This window comes from Chelonoidis abingdonii, chromosome 4 (genome assembly GCF_003597395.2).
Source record: "Chelonoidis abingdonii isolate Lonesome George chromosome 4, CheloAbing_2.0, whole genome shotgun sequence".
Lineage (NCBI taxonomy): Eukaryota > Metazoa > Chordata > Testudines > Testudinidae > Chelonoidis > Chelonoidis abingdonii.
Window position 1 is genome coordinate 6,546,002 of NC_133772.1, and position 20,633 is coordinate 6,566,634.

At 53.8% G+C, this 20,633-nt stretch overlaps 1 protein-coding gene across 8 annotated transcripts in view; it reads right to left on the reverse strand.

Annotated features, from left to right (window-relative positions):
- Positions 1-20,309, reverse strand: part of SPTB (spectrin beta, erythrocytic) — a 117,971-nt gene extending 97,662 nt beyond the window's left edge. For 5 of the 8 annotated variants that reach the window (XM_075065871.1, XM_032775847.2, XM_032775849.2 and 2 more), the window contains exon 1: positions 19,960-20,309. The gene's annotated coding sequence lies outside the window, so the exon portion shown is untranslated. Of the gene's footprint in view, positions 1-19,319; positions 19,479-19,959 lie in introns of those variants that run through there. The other 3 variants (XM_075065872.1, XM_032775846.2, XM_075065873.1) reach the window with 3 other exon arrangements.
- Positions 20,310-20,633: the final 324 nt, after the last annotated feature.

A 20,633-nucleotide genomic window follows, 5' to 3' on the forward strand; every position in this document is an offset into this window, starting at 1 on the left:
CTTGACTGCCTTGATGGGAGCTACACAGTAGACCCTGCTGCCTGGTACACGTAAGACTCCACATGGCAGCCCATTTACCCAATGTTTGCCGTTCCATTCACCTCTTATTTGTCAATTTATGCAACCCACTGCACATGCCTCAGGGTACTTTGCAGCATTACAAGGTGTACAAATATTACAGGCCAAGACCCTCCCCTCCCAGCGCGAATGCAATCTGACCTCTGCCAGATCTGGTACTCAGAAGTCAAGGACCGGCAAGGGTTAAAGATGCTTCTGACCATACCCAAGACAGTAACGCTTCGAATGGGAGCTGCATGCCACCCGGAACACTTAACAACAAATACAGGGCTAGAACATCATTACAACCCCTGGCTCTTACACAGCATTTCCCATCAGCACATCTCCAAGCACTTTACCCCCATTTATACACATAGGAAACTGAGGCACAGAAAGGTGAAGCCTAATGTCATTCAGCAGCTGAGCTGGGAATAGAATCCAGATATCCTTAGGCCCAAACCAGAGTTCTTTCCACTAGGACACACTCCCTCCCATACATAGGAGCATAGGAATTGCTGGCCTGGATCAGACCCTAGCCCCATCCAGTCCCTTGTCCATATCTCTGACAGTGGCCAGTGCCAGATGCTTCAGAGGAAAGTGAAAGAACCCAGCAGTAGCAGCTGTGGGATAATCTGCCCCCAGCAATAGGTTTCATCCTGGTCCCTAATAGTAAGAAAGACAACTTCATGTGACTGTGAGTTCCGCAGGCTAATCACACTGTTTGGAAAAGTTTTTCCTTTTACCAGTTTTGCATTTTTCATCTTTTAATGTCATTGAATGCCCCCTTGTGTTAGGAGACAGAGTAAAGAAGCTCTCAGTATCCCACCTATTCAGTGTTTTATGTCCTTTCATCATGTCTCCTTTTACCTGTCTCTTCTCAATCCCAACCTTTTCAAACTCTCTTCCTAGGAGTGTTTTTCCAGGCCGTTGGTCAGTCCCACCACTCTGTTCTGAACTCAAGCCACAGACGTGCTGTGAAGCTGAATTTATGTTGCCAAAGTTGAATTTCTTGACTTCGGAGTACTTGATTTTGCCACCTTAATCTTATATTTAATTTCCCTAACATTTTAAAGGGACATAGTTCACTTGACGTGTTGTCTCTGCTGAGCATGTACAAGCCGTGATTTTTAAGAGGCGCCAAGCTGACCAAGTTTGGGGTGCATTTTCACGAGGACGGCATATGTCTTGGCTTCCCCTTTGCCAAATTTCAAGCCCCTTCTCCAAAGCAGGGGAGTGCTAGGGCTTCTCAACAAAAGGGTTGTAAGAAATTAAGCCAAACAACTTATTTCCCCGGAATCTCATTCTTGGAAACAACTGAACTGCTTTAGCTGAAACTTCTCCCAAAACATCAGGTCCCTGACCAACATAGCCACACCGGCAAAAGTCCTGGTGCAGAACACAACTGCCAGTATAGCTTGTGTCATACGGGGAACTGCTATAAGCTAAACTGGCAAATGCACTTTTTGCTGGTACACCTCTACCCCGATATAACGCGACCTGATATAACACGAATTTGAATATATTGCAGTAAAGCAGTGCTCCGGGGGGGGGGGGGGGGGCGGGGCTGCGCACCGCGGCGAATCAAAGCAATTCAATATGACGCGGTTTCACCTATAATGCGGTAAGATTTTTTGGCTCCCAGGACAGCGTTATATAGGGTAGAGGTGTATAGTTGCATCTCTATGATACCCTTTAGTGGCATAAACAGACCTTCTTTACCCAGCTGTTTATCTTAAGCTCTCAAACCGAATCTCCTCCAGGGCTCATCTCTGCAGATACCTACTTTTATGCTGAGCACTGAAGTTCTTAACAACTTTTAAAATTCAGCGTAGAAATAAGGGCAAATTTTTGGGCATGTCGTTAATTAACTGTTGGCCCAGCAAATCTAGGCATGGAGTGGAGTCCATCAGACTGGATTCTCTTCTAAAAGCTCTGCTCTGGCTTAGCCAGAAGTTCTGGGCCAGAGTCCCTGGTGAGGGGCTCTGTTCTGGAGGCAGTTACTTTAGATGGTCATTATGGTCCCTTGTGGCCTTGAAATGCAGGATCCTCCGAATGTTTTAGTGCAGCTCTTTGTTTTCTTTTGCTGGCCAGCGGCCTCTGTCTTCTTTCTGGCTTCATGCTTGGCCTGGCCTGGCAATGTATCGTGCAGTCTGTAGTCACAGCAACATATTCAAGATATGTATCAGAGGGGTGCCGTGCTAGTCTGGATCTGTAAAAAGCAACGACGAGTCTGTGGCACCTTATAGACTAACAGATGTATTGGAGCATAGCTTTCGTGGCTAAATACTCATTCGTCAGATCATAGTAGTGGAAATTTCCAGAGGCAGGTATAAATATGCAGGCAAGGATCAGCGCTAGAGATACGAGGTTAGTTCAATCAGGGAGGATGAGGCCTCTTCTGAGCAGTTGAGGTGTGAACACCAAGAGAGGAGAAACTGCTTTTGTCAGTTGGCAAGCCATTCACAGTCCTTGTTTAATCCTGAGCTGATGGGTCAAATTTGCAGATGAATTGAAGCTCAGCAGTTTCTCTTTGAATCTGGTCCTGAAGTTTTTTTTGCTGCAGGAAGGCTACCTTTAAATCTGCTATTGTGTGTCCAGGGAGATGAGTGTTTCCTACAGTTTTTGTATATTATATACCAGGGGTAGCATCTATGGCACGCGTGCCGAGGCTGCACACAAGCTGATTTCAGTGGCACTCACACTGCCCGGGTCCTGGCCACCGGTCCGGGGGGCTTGCATTAATTTAATTTTAAATGAAGCTTCTTACGCATTTTAAAAACCTTATTTACTTAACATACAACATAGCTTAGTTCTATATCATAGACGTCTAGAAAGAGACCTTCTAAAAACATTAAAATGTATTACTGGCACGCAAAATCTTAAATCAGAGTGAATAAATGAAGACTCAGCACAGCACTTCTGAAAGGTTGCCGACCCCTGTTATATACAAAAGCGGTTTCTCAAAAGTGTGGGTGGACAGTGCAGTGAGGCAGCAACACGTGCCTGAGGCTGCAGGCAGCCTGGGACGCCACCCCCAGGGGTGTTGCTGCTTCGTTGCCATCAATAGGCCCCAGAGAGGATGTTATTAACACTTTCAGTGCTGACCGTTTTCAGAGCAATGTCCAGCATTGTCGATGGGGAGATGTCAGGGAGCTAGTTGCTTTGAAGTTGTTGCTGGGGTAAGCAGTGAGGGACTCTGGCCCTCCCACCCCCACACAAAGTCCTCTCCATGTCGCTTCAGTAGGAATTAGGGCAAGAGCTCATAACTTGAGGAGAGGCTGAGGGAACTGGGATTGTTCAGTCTGCAGAAGAGAAGAGTGAGGGGGGATTTGATAGCTGCTTTCAACTACCTGAAAGGGGGTTCCAAAGAGGATGGAGATAGGCTGTTCTCAGTGGTAGCAGATGACAGAACAAGGAGCAATGGTCTCAAGTTTCAGTGGGGGAGGTTTAGGTTGGATATTAGGAAACACTGTTTCACTAGGAGGGTGGTAATGCACTGGAATGGGTTACCTAGGGAGGTGGTGGAATCTCCTTCCTTAGAGGTTTTTAGGTCAGGCCTGACAAAGCCCTGGCTGGGATGATTTAGTTGGTGTTGGTCCTGCTCTGAGCAGGGGGTTGGACTAGATACCTCCTGAGGTCCCTTCCAATCCTGATATTCTATGATTCTATGATAAGAAGACACGCATCCTTCCCCAGGCCTGGAAGGCCCAGCATGGCGCACCTCTCCCTCTGAACTATGGGGAAGGAATGGGGGAGACAGCTACGAAAGGGATCCTTTCCCTGCCTGTCCCATTGAAAGGCAGCCACCTCAGGGGCAGAACATGGCAGCTGTTTAATACAATACCATCCACTTAAACCCCACACGTCTGTCTGAGAATGTTTCCCCGGGTACTGTTCCAGGTGGCAGCAAATGTTCCTAAAACGCGCGAGAGATTAGCGGGAAGCAGGCAGGGCTTGGATAGTTGGTTTGCTCTGCCCACCTGGCAGCACTTTGTGGCGTTGGTTTTTCCTCTGCCTTGTGTGGCAACAGGGGAGGGAAAATCACTTTTTTAAAGACCCAGGAAAAATGTGATTGGAGCCCCGGGCCCGGCTCCTGACTCCAGCTCAGACTCTGTAACTGACTAGATTTGACCTTAGCAGCTCCCAGCGAGACAAGACCCCACGGCCATCTGGGAGGCAACTAGGGATCCAGGGGAAACTGCCAGGGAAAGGGAGGCTGGCAGCAGGTATTTACCAGTGCTGGGACTTTGCCAGGACTGTCGGGTTCACACGCTTACTCCTTAGGAGAGTGCCACGGGATTTTGAATGACAAATGGTGAGGGCCTTGCTGTTCATCTGATCCAAAAGACAGCAGCCCCAACCCCACCCTGGGGCACTGGATTTCCCCTGGATTCCTCCCTCTAAATAGCCATCAGGGCTGGCCCCGCTGAAGGGCATGGCTTGGATCAGCGTTAGTCTGGTGTAGCATGCTTGCTGTCAGGCCACATGCCGTTCTCTCTTGACAGCTATCAGCTGTCAGTGCAAACATGTCCCCTCCTAGCCTAGCACATGTGATGTTATCTGCTCTTGTCGTGTCCATGAACGCTGCTGGCCTTACAGCATGTGCCTTGTAGCACCCTTGCGTGTGGTCATACTGTGCACACTATGTACACAGGTGTGTCCACACCTGTCTGCTGTGGGAGTGTGTTCACAACACAGGCATTTAGCCTAGACTTGCTAGCAGCTAACCTAGTGCAGCAGGACCTGGAATTGTAGGGTATGTGCCTTGACACTGTCCACTCCCATCCATATTGCCACATGCACCCTGCCCACCCGCTGTCAGAGCGGGCATCCATGGAAGCTCTGTGCCATCACCGGAGGCTTTGTGACTAGTCGCTCTACGCTGGCATCAAGTGCACCTGCAGAGACTCCTCTTTCTCGCTGCCTGGCTGGTGGGTCTTGCTCCAAATGGTCAGGGTCACACTGATCACCAGAGTCAGGTCAGATCAGCCGGGACCTGAGGGGGGTATTTTTCCTTCCTCTGCAGCATGGAGAGCGGTTCAACTGCTGGGATTGGCTGGCCCTCTCTCACCTGAGGAGTCCCCCACCATTGCCTGGGCCGCATCTTGGTCTCCCCTGGTCTCTGCAGGTGGCTCACAACAGGTTAGATGCCTGAGGGCTGATATGCTTCAAGGCGTTGGGTAGCTGGGTGATGCAGGTGGCCAGTACCAGATCGGAGTGGAATGATCTGATGGTCCCTTCTGGCCTTAAACTGCAGAAACTGCTAGCAGGAGAAATGTGGTATGGGACCAAACTTCTGCAGCTCTGTGATGCGACCGATCATCAGTGGGTGGAGATTGTCCCAGCTCCCGCTGATCTGCCCCCGGGGGGACGGGTGACCCACAGCTTCCTATGTGCTAGGCGGCCCCCTCTGAGTCACAGACACTCTGAATCTATTACAGCTTCCCCAGAGGGAAGTGAGTCTGTCGCTCCAGCTGTTCTGCCTTGTGCCTTGTGGGGTGGGAATCAGGACACCTGGGTTCTAGTCCCAACTCTGTGAGCCTAGACAAATTGCTTCCCCTCCGTGCCTCAGTTTCTCTCTCCCTGTTGAGACTGTAAGCTGTTTGGGGTGGGGACTGTCCCTTGCTGTGGGGCTGGCACTCAGCAGAACGTGGCCCTGATATCCGTTCGGGTCATTAAGCGCGACTATAATACAAATTAGAAACAACGACCGAGGGGCTTATCTGTTCTCCTTTGGCAAGGCTAAAGCTTAGATGAGCACTGTCGCAGAACAGGCCTCTGGAGAAGAAAAAGAGCTTCGAATGTCATTACGGCGGGTGATCAAATCAGGCTGACAGCATTCATTTAAAGAGCGGGTGGCTACTCTCAAACCTTTTAAGTCCTTTTCCATCGCGGGCCCTGAGCAATCCCATCTGACAGAGAAGGGCCACGGGCAAGAGCCTTTGTGTAGCGACGGATTCTCTTGGCTCCTATGCTAATACAGCAAACAGGCCCTGACCCCCTATGGACGGCTCAGAAGAGGGCAGCATTACGTCCAGGGGTAGGCGAGGTAGGCAGCCACCCTCGAGCCCGGCCTGCCACCTTTGCTCCCACCCTGTCACTTGCAAGCCAAGCGAAACATGACGAGACTTTCCCCGGCCCTCCTGAGCTTGTCAGTTGCTCTGGTGGTACAAGGAGCAGAGCACAATCCAGGGAGCAGGGAATGAACTTGAGGCCTCTTGATCCACATGCTAAACCACGTGGTTCCGGTAGGCAAGGCTGAAGCCGCCCCATCAGTTGCTAGCCATGGCCCAGCCACCACTAGTGGGGACAACGTGCTACCTGGAAGGGCTCACCCAGGCCACCCATTTCACCCTGATTAGCTCTTCCCCATACATCCCGGTGAGCCTGTGTTCCAGAGCCATGAGCACTCACACGTCGCTGGGGGCGGGTTGGGCTTTCAGCAATGCAAGCGTGGGGCAGAGGGGTGTGGCGGGATGGGGTGGGTGGGGTGGGTGGGGGGGGGGTCTCCCGTGGCCTGGACTCTAAACACACAGGCCAATATCTTAGAGGAATAACGCTTCGGTAAACCCATGAATGGGCTTGAGTCGATAGCAGTTTCCCAGGAGACCATGGGAGGGACACATCTCCCCAGTGATTTAGACTTCATAGATCATAGATGAGGAGTCTCTAGTCCAACCCATGTAGAAGCAGGACCAATCCCCAACTACATCATCCCAGCCAGAGCGGTTTGTAAGCTGAGCTAAAACCTCTAAGCGAGCCACTCCTAGGTACCATTCCAGTGCTTCTCAACCTCTCAGTTGAAAGGTTCCCTAATATCTAACCTAGACCTTCCCCTACAAGCTTGAGACCATTACCTTGTCTGTCATCTGCCACCACTGGATACAGCCGAGCTCCATCATCTTTGGACCCTTAGTATGAAGGCTGCTATCAAATCCCCCCTCACTTCTCTTGCAGACTAAATCAGCCCAGTTCCCTCAGCCTCTCCTTGTAAGTTCACCTGTGCACTGGACCCCGATAGTTTCGTTGCCCTCTGCAGGACTCTCTCCAATTGTCCAATTCTTTCTGTAGTGGGGGCCCAAAACTGGATGCAATACTCCAGATTGTGGCCTCACCAGTGTGCTAAGAGGGGCTAATCACTTCCTCAATCTGCTGCAATGCTCTACTTATGCAGGCCACAGATGACATTGCCTTCTTGGCAACAAGGGCCACTGCGGCTCTATCCGCGTCCTCATCGTCACCTGTCACCACTAGCGATCCTTTTCTGCAAACTGTATGCCTAAAGCCACTCGGTCCCTAGTCTGTAGTGGTACACAGTTCTTCATCCTAAGTGCAGGACCGTGCCACATGTCCTTGTTGAACCCTCCAGATTTCTTCTTGCGCCCACACTCCTCCCAATTTGTCTAGGCTCAGCTATGCGACACCCCCACCCTACCCATCCAGCATGACTCTTCACCTCTCACCGCAGTTAGTGTCAGTCTGTGAACTTCGCTGGAGGGTGCAATTTATCCTCATATCAGATCTCAAATAGATTGTTGAACCACAATCAGCCCAGGACAACCCTGGGGCACTCCGCTTGATACCAGCTGCCAACTAGTCATTGAGCTGTTGATCACTTCCTGTTGAGCCCGACAATCTAACCAGCTTTCTCTCCACCTTACAGTCCATTCATCCAATCCATAATTTTTTACCTTGCTGGCAAGAATACTATGGGAGACAGTATTAAAAGCTTTGCTAAAGTCAAGATATATCCCATCCACTGCTTTCCCCAAATCCACAGTGCCAATTATCTCATCATAGAAGGCAATCAGGTTGGTCAGGCATGACTTGCCTTTGGTGAATCCATGATGACTGTTCCTGATCACCTTCTTCTCCTCCAAGTGCTTCAAAATGGATTCCTTGAGGACCTGCTCCTTGATTTTTCCAGGGACTGAAGTGAGGCTGTAGTTCCCCAGATTCTCCTTCATCCCTTTTTTAAAGACTAGGCCTCCCCACTCCTGTATGGTCCATTGCTCGCACAGACCCCAAACCTAGGCTCTGCAGGGGTGCGAGAACACACCGGCCGCTGCCTGGCAGCCTCCGTTGTGTTGGCTGTTGTGGGGGAAAAGTCTGCAGCAGCTCCGCTTTCTCCTGCTGCCCTTTCACCCCCCTCTTGGGTTTCTTGGGATTGGGTAATTCGATGATGACTTTTACTTTATTCTTCAGCAAAGAGCGGCATCAGCCAGCAGGGGGTTAATAGAGGAGTTGTTACAGCCATCTCCAGCATCGTGCAAACCTACGGGTGGTGTGCCACCTGAATTTGCCATGGGAAAAAAAGAGAATTTATCTATAATATTTATCTGGTCCCTATCACGACAGGAGCCCAGGTCCACTTCGGCGCTGATATATTTAACCTCATGCACCCCAATGCAGGGATATGAGCCCCATTTTTCAAATGGGAATAAGAGAGTCCAAGTGATTTGCCCAAGGTAACACAGGAAGTCTGTAGCAGAGCAGGGATTTGAACACTGGCTAGCACCCTAACCACAAGGCCACCCTTCCTTTCATCTTGCATTGCTGATGGAGGGGACAACTGATTAGCAAGTCCAATGCTGCAGCCCCCGATCCTGCCTGGGTTTTGTTCAGTGGCCCGCGGGAGCCCTGCAGCTTAGGAGGCAGCAGAAACACGACTTGTCTTCGGGAAAGCTACTGGAGTGGGGAACGAGGTGGGCGCATTTTGCAGTCGCTCGATGAAGTTCTGCGTTTTCTGTGTGCGCTGGTTCAGAACCCACTCCCACAGGTCTGGGAAAGCAAAGTGCTTGCAGCGTTCGAAACAGAACCGGCTGGAAAATGGGCTTGACACCTCGCGGGATGGCCCAAGATTTCAAACATCGGCTTCAGCCTCAGATCGAGACAAAAAGGCAAATTCTTGGAATTTTTGCAAGATGAAACATTCTGAAATATTTCATTCACGGCCTTATCGACGCGTGTCTTTTTCACTGAGACTTTTAGATTATATCCTTTTACACTGTGGTTTCTACTACACCGGTCTAACCATTTTGATTTTATAAGACAATATAACGATCATGTACTGTTATTTGTATTAATGTCGCATCTCAGAGCCACCATCATGGCCCCATTGTGCTAGGCGCTGCAGAGACCCAGGACAAGGAGATGGTCTCTGCCCCACAGAGCTTCCCAACTAGTTTAATATAACAGAAGAGGTGAAATGCTAAAGCTGGAACACAAGGTTTTGATGCTCTCCTGTGAGGGCGTCGATGAAATTGATACGTACTCACAAAGCATTGTAGCTTTGTCCAAGCACCGTTTTCGGCCGGAAGGTTTCATACCATACTTTGTCCAACAATGCAATTCATGGCATGCTGCTTTTGGAAACGTCTCGCCGGGCTTTCCGAGTATTTGTATCCTACTGCTTCCCACAGATGTTTAGAGCGTTTCTGCCTTGCATCACAACAGAGTCGCTATATTATAATGTGAGGCCAGCCCGAGCAACCAGCCATACTGAATCCAAGAGGCTCCTTTGCTTTTGTTTTATGAGCTCCATCTGCCATCCCTGAAGCACAGGCTGGGTAGGAACCGCAGCCAGCCTGCAGCCACCCTGCTCATAGGCCTCAGCAGTTCAAGGTAGCTCACTCCATTCCCTGTGGGCTGTTCTGGGTCTGATCCACACTGAGTCAGCCAGGCCTTGAACAGAAGGGGGCGGAAAGCGGGGAATGCAGAGTTGAGGCAGGACACAATGAGAGGTCATGTAGCAGGCGGGCCCCACAGGAAACCAGCTCCCACTGGGAATGGATGAGACACACACACACACACAAGTGTCTCTCTCTCTCACACACACGCACAAAAAAGTCTCACGCACACATGCATCTGGTGAAGTGAGAGCTGTAGCCTATGAAAGCTTATGCTCAAATAAATTTGTTAGTCTCTAAGGTGCCACAAGTACCCCTGTTCTTTTTGCGGATACAAACTAATACGGCTGCTACTCTGAAGCACACATGAGTGTCTCTCTTTCTCTCACATACACACACACACAAAAGTATCACGCACATATGTCTCTCTCTCATACACACACAAATGTCTCTCTAGCACACACACACATGAGCCTCACACACGAGTGTCTCTCTCATACACACACGTCTCTCTCTCTCACACACACACACAAATGTCTCTCTCACACACACACACACGCATCACACATGAGTATCTCTCTCACGCACACACGAATGTCTCTCACACACAAGAGTCTCACACACGAGTCTCTCTCACACACACACGAGTATCTCTCTATCACACATACATACACGAGTCTCACACACGTGTCACACACATACGAGTCTCTCTCACACACACAAACACACACATGAGAGTCATACACACACAGGAGAGCATCTCACACATGTAACCAGGATCTTGCCAGAACATGGGGTGCGGGCAGGGCCGGCTCCAGGCACCAGCTCAGCAAGCAGATGTTGGGGCGGCCAAGGGGAAAGGGCGGCACGTCGGGCTCTTCAGCGGCAATTCCGCAGTGGGTTCCTCAGTCCCTCTCAGAAGGGAAGGACCCGCCGCTGAATTGCTGCTGAAGAAGAAAGCAGCGCAGTGGAGCTGCTGCCGATCACAATTGCGGCTTTTTTTTCCTGCCGCTTGGGGCAGCAAAAACCCTGGAGCCAGCCCTGGGTGCAGAAGCGTGTTGGGGGTGTGGGCAGGGTAGGGAATGGGCACACATGTGCTAGCTACTGCTGGGTTCTGGCTCTCACGGGGTATCCCCGCACCCCACCACAGGCTGCCCTGGGTGTGAGCATGCGGGGCTGGGGCGGGGCTGTGGGCCAGGGTCACGGCGGAGCGCAGGCGCTCGGGCCTGAAGCCCTGCACGTGTGTGTGGCTCACGCTGGCTGCTGCAGGAGCAGGGACAAAAGGTGGGTAGCTTCTCACAGCTCTTCCCAGGCCCTCCTCCCCCCAGGCTGGCACACACTGCTGGGGACAGGGGCTGTGCTCTCCAGAGCAGGGCACATTGGGTGGGACAGAGCCCGCCGGAAAAGGGCTCAAGATCCCAGCCACTGCTCTCCCCATAATGACCTGGCTGGATTTCACCTGCTCTCCACCTCCACGGGGCCCAGCTCCCCGCTGGCAGCACCAGAGAAGGGGAACCCTTTGGAAGTGGTGTAATCGGGAGAAAGAGTCACGCTGCCACAGCTGGGTCAGAGACATGGGACTTGTTCCAGGCACTCCTGGCTTCACTCCTCGCCTGCCGCATTGGGAGCGACGGTCCCCATGGCACAGCCCTTCTCAAGGCTGGAAAACACTTGTTAATCTCTGTCCCGCTGCCCTGCCCAGTGACGCTGGCCCCCAGAGGTGGCCGCGGTGAGGGAGTGTCAGGCATGGCCATCTTCACCACCGGCACTCAGACACATGCATCCCGTCGGCACAGGCCCAACGTGGCGCTGCACTTCCACGCAGCAGCCTCAAGGTTGGCCTGAGGGCCGGCAGGAACAAGCGATAGGAGTGAGTGTGAGCTGACGGGCGGTGCTGCTCCTTCTCCAGCTGCCGTGGCCCTGCACCTCGAGTGGGGGCAGAGAATTGATGCGCCGGGAAAGGCGAGTGGCAAAGCGCTACCCCCATTCAGTGCTGCTGGAAGTTGCACTATGCTCAGCAGAGAAGAGCCCTGTTGTAACAAGCAGAGCCCGTATCCGTGTCCCCAGGCTCAGCACCCTGCCTACGGATAAGGGGAGCAAGGGACCACTGCATCGTTCAACCATTGGGATGCGTCTCCGCCAATGTAAGTAGCATCAGCAGCTTCTCCAAGAGGGCAGATGTGGCCATCCCTCTCCCCACATGCACTGACTCTGTCCTAGCGCCTTAGGGACCAACCGGGCTTCTGGGTGTCCCGCTCTCATTGTGCCCAAGGGGACTCGATCCATCTGCCAGCCTATCCCCACAATCCGCCAGCCTCTGCCCAGACAGCAGCCCAGCTCAGAAGCACAGGATGGCAGAGTCTGTGGGATCTGGCTTTCTCCTTTGGGAGGGTGCTTGGGGGAAGCAAATAAAGAAACAACCCTTTTCAAGACACATCATGTTTTCCCAGAAGTCAATGCCCAAAGGTGTCCTGGCCGTCTAGCCAACACTGGGCACATCCTGAGAGCAGGGACTGGCTGCAGTGAGCCTCCCATGTCAATTAATCCACAGGACGTATGCACACACTGACACTCCACAGGCTAAAAAATAGAGCTCAGTGACATAAACCAGAGTATAATCTCTGCTCCCTTCGGAGAAGTGTCCCCCTGCCACAGACCTCCCCTGCCTTGCTGAGACTCACCGGTCAGGGATCAGCAAGCAGGCTTCCCCCAAAATACAATCCTCTTTAAAATCACCTGATTTTCTCCGCCAAACAACCCGTGAGGTTCCCTTCCGTTGCCTTCTGAGTTTCAGAGCCTCAAGGGGCCAGCTTTTCAAGCTTTTCTCTGCAACCACATGGGCTAGACTTACTGTTTTCAAAGGAGGAAAGATTCTCACCTGACTCCAGCAGCTGATGCTTTACAACAATGCCAAATATTGCAAGGGTCATGGAAAAAAACCCATGCGAGCTGGCAGCACTGTAGCCCACTCTTAAACTTGCCTTTTCCAAGAAGCGGTTCAGGCACTAGCCCAGGACTTGAGACCTCATTTCAAGTCCCTACTCTGCCACAAACTTCCTGTATAACCTTGGCCAGGTCACTTAGCGTCTCCGTGCCTCAGTTTCCCATCTGTATTACCATTATTTGTATTACCACAGCACTTGGAAGCCCAGGCCTGAGCCAGGACCCTATTGTGCCAGGTGCTGGACAAACAAGATGGGCCCTGCTCCAAGGCGCTTACAATCTATATGAAATCCTGTCAAGGGGTCTACTCACTGCAAGAGCACATCCCCATAGCCAGAGGTGGCCCAGTAGGGGTGTCCCTGGATGGTCCCCCTGCCCATAGTCACTCCATCACTGCAGTGGTCTCTCTTCCTGCCACTCGGTCCTCCGGCCTGGTCACGCTTTAGTCTGCACTTTTTGGGGTAACAGAGAGTCCAACCCAGCTATATCTTGGGGTCTTGCAGCAGGTCCTCCCTCCATCTCTGGGCTTTGTGGTCCTCACACCCCTTATGTCAGGGGCTTCACTCCACCTTCCTCAGTGGCTGAGAGGGGAACGCAGGCCCTTCCTCTACTCTGGGCTTCAGCCTAGGGGGCTGGCAGCTAAGGTCTGCTCCCTCAGACTCCTTGCTGCCCCTCTGGACCCCCCCACACCTCTGCTGCAAACTTCCTGGCTTTATCACCACCCAGCTCCTCCCCAGCTGGGCCCCACCCTCAGTGAAGCCTGGGCTTAACAGGCATCTCAGGCCCCCATTAACCCCTTCAGGGCCTGTGTGGGTACAACTCCCCTTCCCCAGTGTTGTGAGGTGTGACCAAGAGGGAGTTGTTTGTAGCGTTTTAATGATGCTGATACTTGCCTCAGTTTCCTTCCACACCTTGCATGGCTACCCAGTGTTGGGGGAAAGGATGAGATCTGCTCTCAAGGCAGAACAAGAGGCATCGGCAGGCAGGTGTCACCTCCCTGTCTGGCCCATTAAAGAAGACAAATCAACAGCCTGACAGAGACGCCTCATAGGGTGACCAGATGTCCTGATTTTATAGGGACAGTCCCGATTTTGGGGTCTTTCTCTTATATAGGCTCCTATTACCCCCCACCCATCCCGATTTTTCACACTTGCTGTCTGGTCACCCTAACACCTCAAGGCCTGAGCAATCCACTGAAACCCGGGGCAGGTGGGACATGGGAACTGAACTGGAAAACAAGGGGGAAAGGAGTCAGGTGATGGGCAGCGGGGCTGCCCCTGGGGACTCAGGGTCCCTCTCCTGTGGGGACAAAGGGACAAAAGAGGGAGCCAGAGATGGGGCCTTGGCTCGCCAGGGTACCAGTCTGGGGGGAGGGCTAATGGCTATGACTCAAGGCTGCCGGTGTTACTGTAACTACATCCTGAGGGGAGCTTTGTGCCTGAAGGGACATGGTACACACCTCCTGCAGGGGCTGGATTCGGTGCAGGGAGGCCGCAGGCCTGCCCCTGCGGAGGTGTGTGGGGCCCGGTACGCTAACGGGTAACTCCCAGGGGACTGGTGACCAGCTGGGGCATAGACCAGAGCCTGTGACTCCGTGACACCAGGCTAAATCCGTTGACACAGATACTCCAGCAATGGGGACTACGCTAGATACACCAGCCTGCCCGAAGCAACAGGGTGGAACAACAAGAATCAGAAATCACGCTGGTGCCTGAGATCACGCTAAAGAAACACCTTAAACTTTGGGGAACTGCACAAAGCTTCAGAGCACCAGAGCGACCGGAGAATCCGGGCCCTGTTTTCAACACAGAAGTGAAGTGTGGAGCGTGGGTAATCAAGGCAGGGTTTGAGAGATGGTGTCTGCGGGGGGAGGAGGGGGCAGAGTATGAAATGTGACTGCTGCTTCCGTTCGGAGCATTGCCAGCGCGTTGGGTATGTGTCTTAATGCGGCGCATGAGGTGTAAGGGTAGGAATCCTCCCTGGTATTGGACACTGAGCTGGGCTGGCTGAACGGCAAGGTATCTGCCCTAGCAACCAGAGAGCCGGCACTTCTGGGCAGATCAGACTCACTGCAGCCATCGGGACAGACCTTTGCTCAGAAAAGGTCAGAGCACTTTCAAGTCTGGACATAAGCTGAGACGCCTGCTTCTGAGAACCACAATGGAAAGAGCACCTGTCCGTTAGGTGACGCAGGCGTCTGTGCCCACCTGGTCCCTGAGCCACTTGGGTGATTTTATCAGGCTAATCACAGATTATTATATAGGGAAACCAAATTTCCTGAACACCCAGTTTGCTAAAAGGCAATCAAAACTGTGGTCGACGCAGAGCTCCCACTCTGTCTGATCGCTGTGAATTTCAGACCGGCCCACAGGGTGCACAGAAACGTACCCTGTCACTCCTGTGGCCCGTGCTGGGCCTGGGGGAGGGGGTCTCCTTTTAGTTAATGGGTGACAAGTACTGATGTGAGAGGCTGCCCCGTGAAAACAACATTATAGGAATCAAGCAGCTAATCCCCCACCATTCGCTCAGGGCTGCCCCTGGCTCAGGTACTGTCTGGAAATCCCTTTGAAGATTAACATGCTGAAGAGGTACTACGCGATATGATTTAGATTCGCTGAACAGGGAGATAAACCATCTGTGGCAAGGGAAATGGCAGGTCTGTTTGGGCAAAACTCTGCGTGTTCACTTCAGCATCTAACTTCTAAAGCCTCTAAGAATTTGAGGCTCAATGTGTCTGATGGCATCTTTCTACTTTCTGCAGCTTCACTGACTTCGCTGACTTCTTCAGGAACCAGACCTCCGGGGAAGTTCGGCCTGGAGGGGAGGGGAAGTCAGCACAGGAACAGCCCAGATGCTCCTCCATGCTGTAGCAGCACCTGCTGTCTCAATTTCCAGAATCTCTGTTCCATGTAAAAACAATGTCAGTCTTTAGCCATTACAGTTGTGAAAACAAATCTCTCAGAAAGGTGTCTGGGTGCAACCAGCCCAGAGTCCGCAGGGAGCCTGGGACCATCGCTCGCAGAGGTGTGAACTGTCCTGTTCTTCATGGTGAGGGGACGTTACCACTGCCAGCCACAACACGGCACCTGTCAGAAAGCAAGGGGAGCGGCTGCACTCTGCACGGCTCACTGGGCGCCAGGGCTCCTGGGTGCCAAATGTGCATGGCCTTTGGGACACGCCAGCACTGGGGGGGTTTTGCCAATCAGGGAGCCTGGGCTCATCTCAGCTTCAGAGAGAGGGAGCCCAGCAGCAACACAACCCTGTCCTGCCTCATTTGAGTGGGGCCCTTTTGTGGGCAGAGCTCAGAAGAGCCCTGCCACCACTTTCCTCTCCCACATCCGACTGGGGCTAGGGACCGGGTTGCGAGTTGGTTGGGCATCTGGCGTTAGGATATTAACTTTGTTCCTCTCACAGCAGCACCCAGAGGCTGCAGTCAGGATTGGAAGGCAGCTCAGGTATCTGGCCGTGTAATTAAAGAGCCAGCAGGCAGATCTGACTCACGGCCACAGCTGGGCCCCCAGAAATAAACACACCCTGCACCCAAAGAGCTGACATTACACTGCCAGGTGGGATGGCGAGGTGCAGAACACAAGAGGAGAAACTGAGACAAGAGGACCAGTAATAGAAATACTGGGTCACCTCTCAGCTAAGGCTCTGGCTAGGCTCATGGCAGCGTGCAGAGCACACGCTGCAGGGAAAAACTCTGGCAAGGGACAGCAGTGGGGAAAGGCTCCAGCAGTGGGGAGCTGATGGAGCCTCTGTTTGCTCCCTCCCACCCCAGTGCTGGAGCCTTTCACCGTGGTGGGGAAACACTGGAGAGGCACTGGGCCACCATGCTGCTAAAAAACATGAGTGTTGCTGGGGGTGGCGCTGCTAGGCATGGTGCCGGAAGGGTAGACATAGCCTTCCTGTGCAAATTGGAGGCTTCCTAGTGTTTTGCTTTCAGTAAAACAGAGATCTTAATAATGCAGCAACAGGCCACCTGCTGAGGCTGTGAGCGGGGTGCTTCTTTGAAAGGTTTAGTGGCAGGGTCCCCTGGGAGGCCCTAGCTCGCTCTTACATAGCACTTGCTGTCAGGGAATCTCAAAGTGTTTCACAAAGGACCATTCTGCCTCTTTTACAGATGGGGAAACTGAGGCAAGGGGAGATGAAATGACTTGCTCAAGGCCACCCCGCAGGGCACTAACAGAACTGGAACTAGAAGCCAGGTCTCCTGGGCCCCAACCCCATGCGTTATCCACTAGGCAACACTGCCTGCCCTAGGCAAGGGTACTAGCTGAGAGGGGCGGGGCAGTATGGACAGGTTACGGCTGTCCAGGCTTTCAGATCATGGCAAAGAGCAGAACCAAAGAACCAAGCCAGAACGGTAGCGGGATGATGCCAGGCCACTCTGGGACACTTGCTGAAGGAGCAGAGGGGAAACAGTTAGCAACAGCACAACACACACAGCCATTGCCACCACAGCTGGGGTGTTAGGCCACCTGGCTCTTTCTCTCTCACCGTGTGTTGGCAGCGCCTAGGTACCCCAGCCACAACCCAGGCCCCCATCAGATGAGGTACTGCAGACACAGAACACAAGAGGCCCTTGGCCTGAGAAAGTTCACTGTCTCCATAAGCGACATGGTCTCCATCACCACAGTGTCTGAGCAGCTCCCAATCTCCGTGTGCTCCTCTTCACACACCTCTGTGATGGGGAGCAGAGGGACAAGCTGACATCACACAGGGAGTTTGCAGAGGAGCAGGAAGCTGGATCCAGGTGGTCCCATGTCCAAGCTGAGTGCCCCTAACTACGGGGTCACCAAGCCTTTCTTGCAAAGTCTACAAAACCACCACCCACGGAGCGGACCTCCCCCAGCCAGCTCTGCCCAGACATTCTGAAGCCTTAGCTCACGGAGGACACAATGTCAGATATTTTTAATTCGAGCTCTGAACCTTGGCAGCCCTCTCGGGCACAGACGATGCACAGGACAGGCACTAAAAAGCACAGGGAATTGCAATGACACATTTTGACAACATCCAGAAGAGTGAAAGAGCTGACCACTCACTTGGATCACACAATCATCAACGAAAATGCATCAGGAGGACAACCCCCATCAAACTCAGTGTCAGGACAGCTGTCCGAAGCCAAGCCATGACATCAAGCTTTCCACCCGAGGGTTTGCACATCATATTTCTATACATGAACCGCAGAAAGGAAGCCACTGTTGGGGCTGGGATCGGAGGTGCTCAGGGACCGAGATGTGACCGCTGTGTGCAATGTGGGCCGAGTTAGCATTGCTTCAGGAAGCAGAATTTTTGCATTCCTAACTCTGTGGTCTGTAGATGCTCCATCACGATACCCAGCTGCATTCAGTGAACAGACTGGAGGGCAGAGAGGGGTGCGCTCTGGCTCACAACTTCACATGCAGGAAGGTGCAATCTGAGGTGCTGCTCCCTTTAAAAAGACCAAAAAAATGAGAAGGGGCAGCCAGCCAGCCCTTCCTGGCTCCTGTCAGTTTCAGGCCCCACAGTGGCAGAATACTAGGGTGACCAGATGTCCTGATTTTATAGGGACAGTCCTGATTTTGGGGGGGCTTTTTCTTATAGAGGTCCCTATTACGGCCCACTTCCCATCCCGATTTTTCACACTTGCTGTCCGATCATCCTACAGCGTACACAGCTTGAGAGACAAAACCCCAGAGATGTGAATTGAATGGGGCCCATGCAGAAGAGAACTCGGGCTGGAGGGAGGACTAAACAGTGGGCTAATGTACAGGAAGGATGGGCCAAGGCTAGCTGGACTAGCGGGGAAGCCAGTCTCAGCTTGGTGAAGGCAGATTTTTCTGCCCAGGGTTCTGACCAGACACTGCACACGCAACACAGGCACTTTCACTCACTTTCAAAATGAAAGGAGCTGGATGGACTGAGAGCACCAGACACCAACATTGCCATCATGGGGTCCACCAAACAGCCCCTGCCGCGCCACAGCACTGGGGGAAGTGCCACTTCTAAGGCCAGGAGGAAGCTTCTTCTCGGCCACTGGCCTTCCCCAGGGAAAGGCAGAAGCTCCCCTCACTTGAGACTCATGAAAATGGGAACAAGCACCAGGATACACTCCATAAGGAACCGTCCTGCGCTGGCAGGGAGCTGCATGCTGACTCCTGCTAGAGGTGCCAGCAGTGGAGGCTTGGCCTGGGCTCTAAGCACCTGAACCCAGACCCACACCTCATATCAGACGATGGCAGCGGCTCCTTAACAGCAAACACAGGCTGGATTCAAGCCAGAGACCCCCAGAGGAAAGGCTCCATAGCCCCCACTCCCTTTTTATCCAGCTTGTCCTTACACTGCAACTACTGACAGGGTGTTGAACAAACACAGGACAAACTGGACAGTCCCTGCCTCAAAGGACTTGCAATCAAAATACTAAATCCCTTGGGGCAGGGGATTTAGAGCAGGCCCAGGCAGAGAGCGCGCACACAGACCCGAACTTTGCTCTGTCTGTACCAGATCTTTCCAGAAACGTTGCCACCTGGGGCTGTGCTGGTAGAGCCCCTGCCCCAGGACACAAACACCGGGAACCGGCTTCTTAGCGCCCCAGTAGGGCAAGGAGAAAGGGACCCTCATCCGGCTCCCCGCAGGAGTCCCTGCGGCAGGGCTGGGGACCAGCCGAGAGAGGCATGGGGGGACTGAAACAACCCCCCACACGCGCACCTTCCAGAGGCTTGCCAGGAAACTGTCTCCAAGTCCACGCTATAAATAGGCTTCTCCAGGGCGCATCATTCAACTCAGCGCCCGGGCTGCATGCGGCACAGCAGCTGGCGCCAGCGCAGAGGGCTGGGCCGGTGTCCGCACGGCGGTGGGTGTGTGTGTGTGTGCGCTGGAGGGCGGAATGTCTCCCAGTTCTGTGCCCTCTCTCTGCGCCCCTGCAGCCTCCTCCCTTGCACCCGGCCCCCTCTCCGTGCGCCCGGGAGCCGGACCCCGTCCCTTCCCTGCCCTCTGGATCCGGACACTTTCTCCCTCCGTGCGCCCCGGAGCCGGACCCCGTCCCTTCCCTGCCCCCCGGATCCGGACACTTTCTCCCTCCGTGCGCCCCGGATCCGGACACTCTCTTGCTCCGTGAGCCCCTGGTCCGGACACTTTGTCCCTCCGTGCGCTCCGATCCAGACCCCGTCCCTTCCCTGCGCCCCAGATCCGGACACTTTCTCCCTCCGTGCTCCCCGGATCCAGACCTCGTCCCTTCCCTGCCCCCCGGATCCGGACACTTTCTCCCTCCGTGCGCCCCGGATCCGGACCCCGGCCCTCCTGCGCCCCGGCCTCATCCCCGCGCAACTCAGGGACGGCGCGGACTCACCTATCCAGGACAGCAGCAGCAGCGCGGAGTCCGGGGCAGCGGCGAGGCAGAGGCGCGGCGGGGCTGGGGCAGCGCGGGGAGCGCCGAGCGGAGCCGCCCAGCCCTGCGATATAAATAACATTATCTGGGCGAGCAGGGACATTCCTGCCCGAGGACAGCTATGCTGCCCGGCCCAGATAGTCCCGCTGCCTCCAGGGGAGGGCAGGGGAGGAGGCGCCCGCCCCGCAATGCAGCAAGCGGGCCCCCAGGCCAGCGCCAGCAGCGGGCATCTGGCGATGCCCAGCAGCGGCGCCGGGGCCAGGAGGCCCGCACCACGGCCACACCCAGCGCGGTGCGGCGGGGATGGCTCTGCGGGAGGCGGTGGGCGGTGGGGGGAGACGATGCTGGTGCCGCCGCTGCTGGCAGGCTGGGTGGAACCAGGGCCCCCCTCTGCGCTCTGCCATGGCAGCACCCTGCTGGGCACCCCAGCCACAGAGGGCCCCAGGTGGGCCAGAGCCTGGAGCCAGGTCTTGCAGGGGGATCTCACCTAGGGAACCCCACCCCCAGCTTGGCTGGCACAGGGGAGCTGGAATGGCCAAATGGCGCCTGACAGATGTGTCACCCCTGGGTACTAGGAGTGAGGGGGGTTAATAATCTCCGCTTGGCCACTGCTGCCAGGCCTTCCCCAGGTGAGT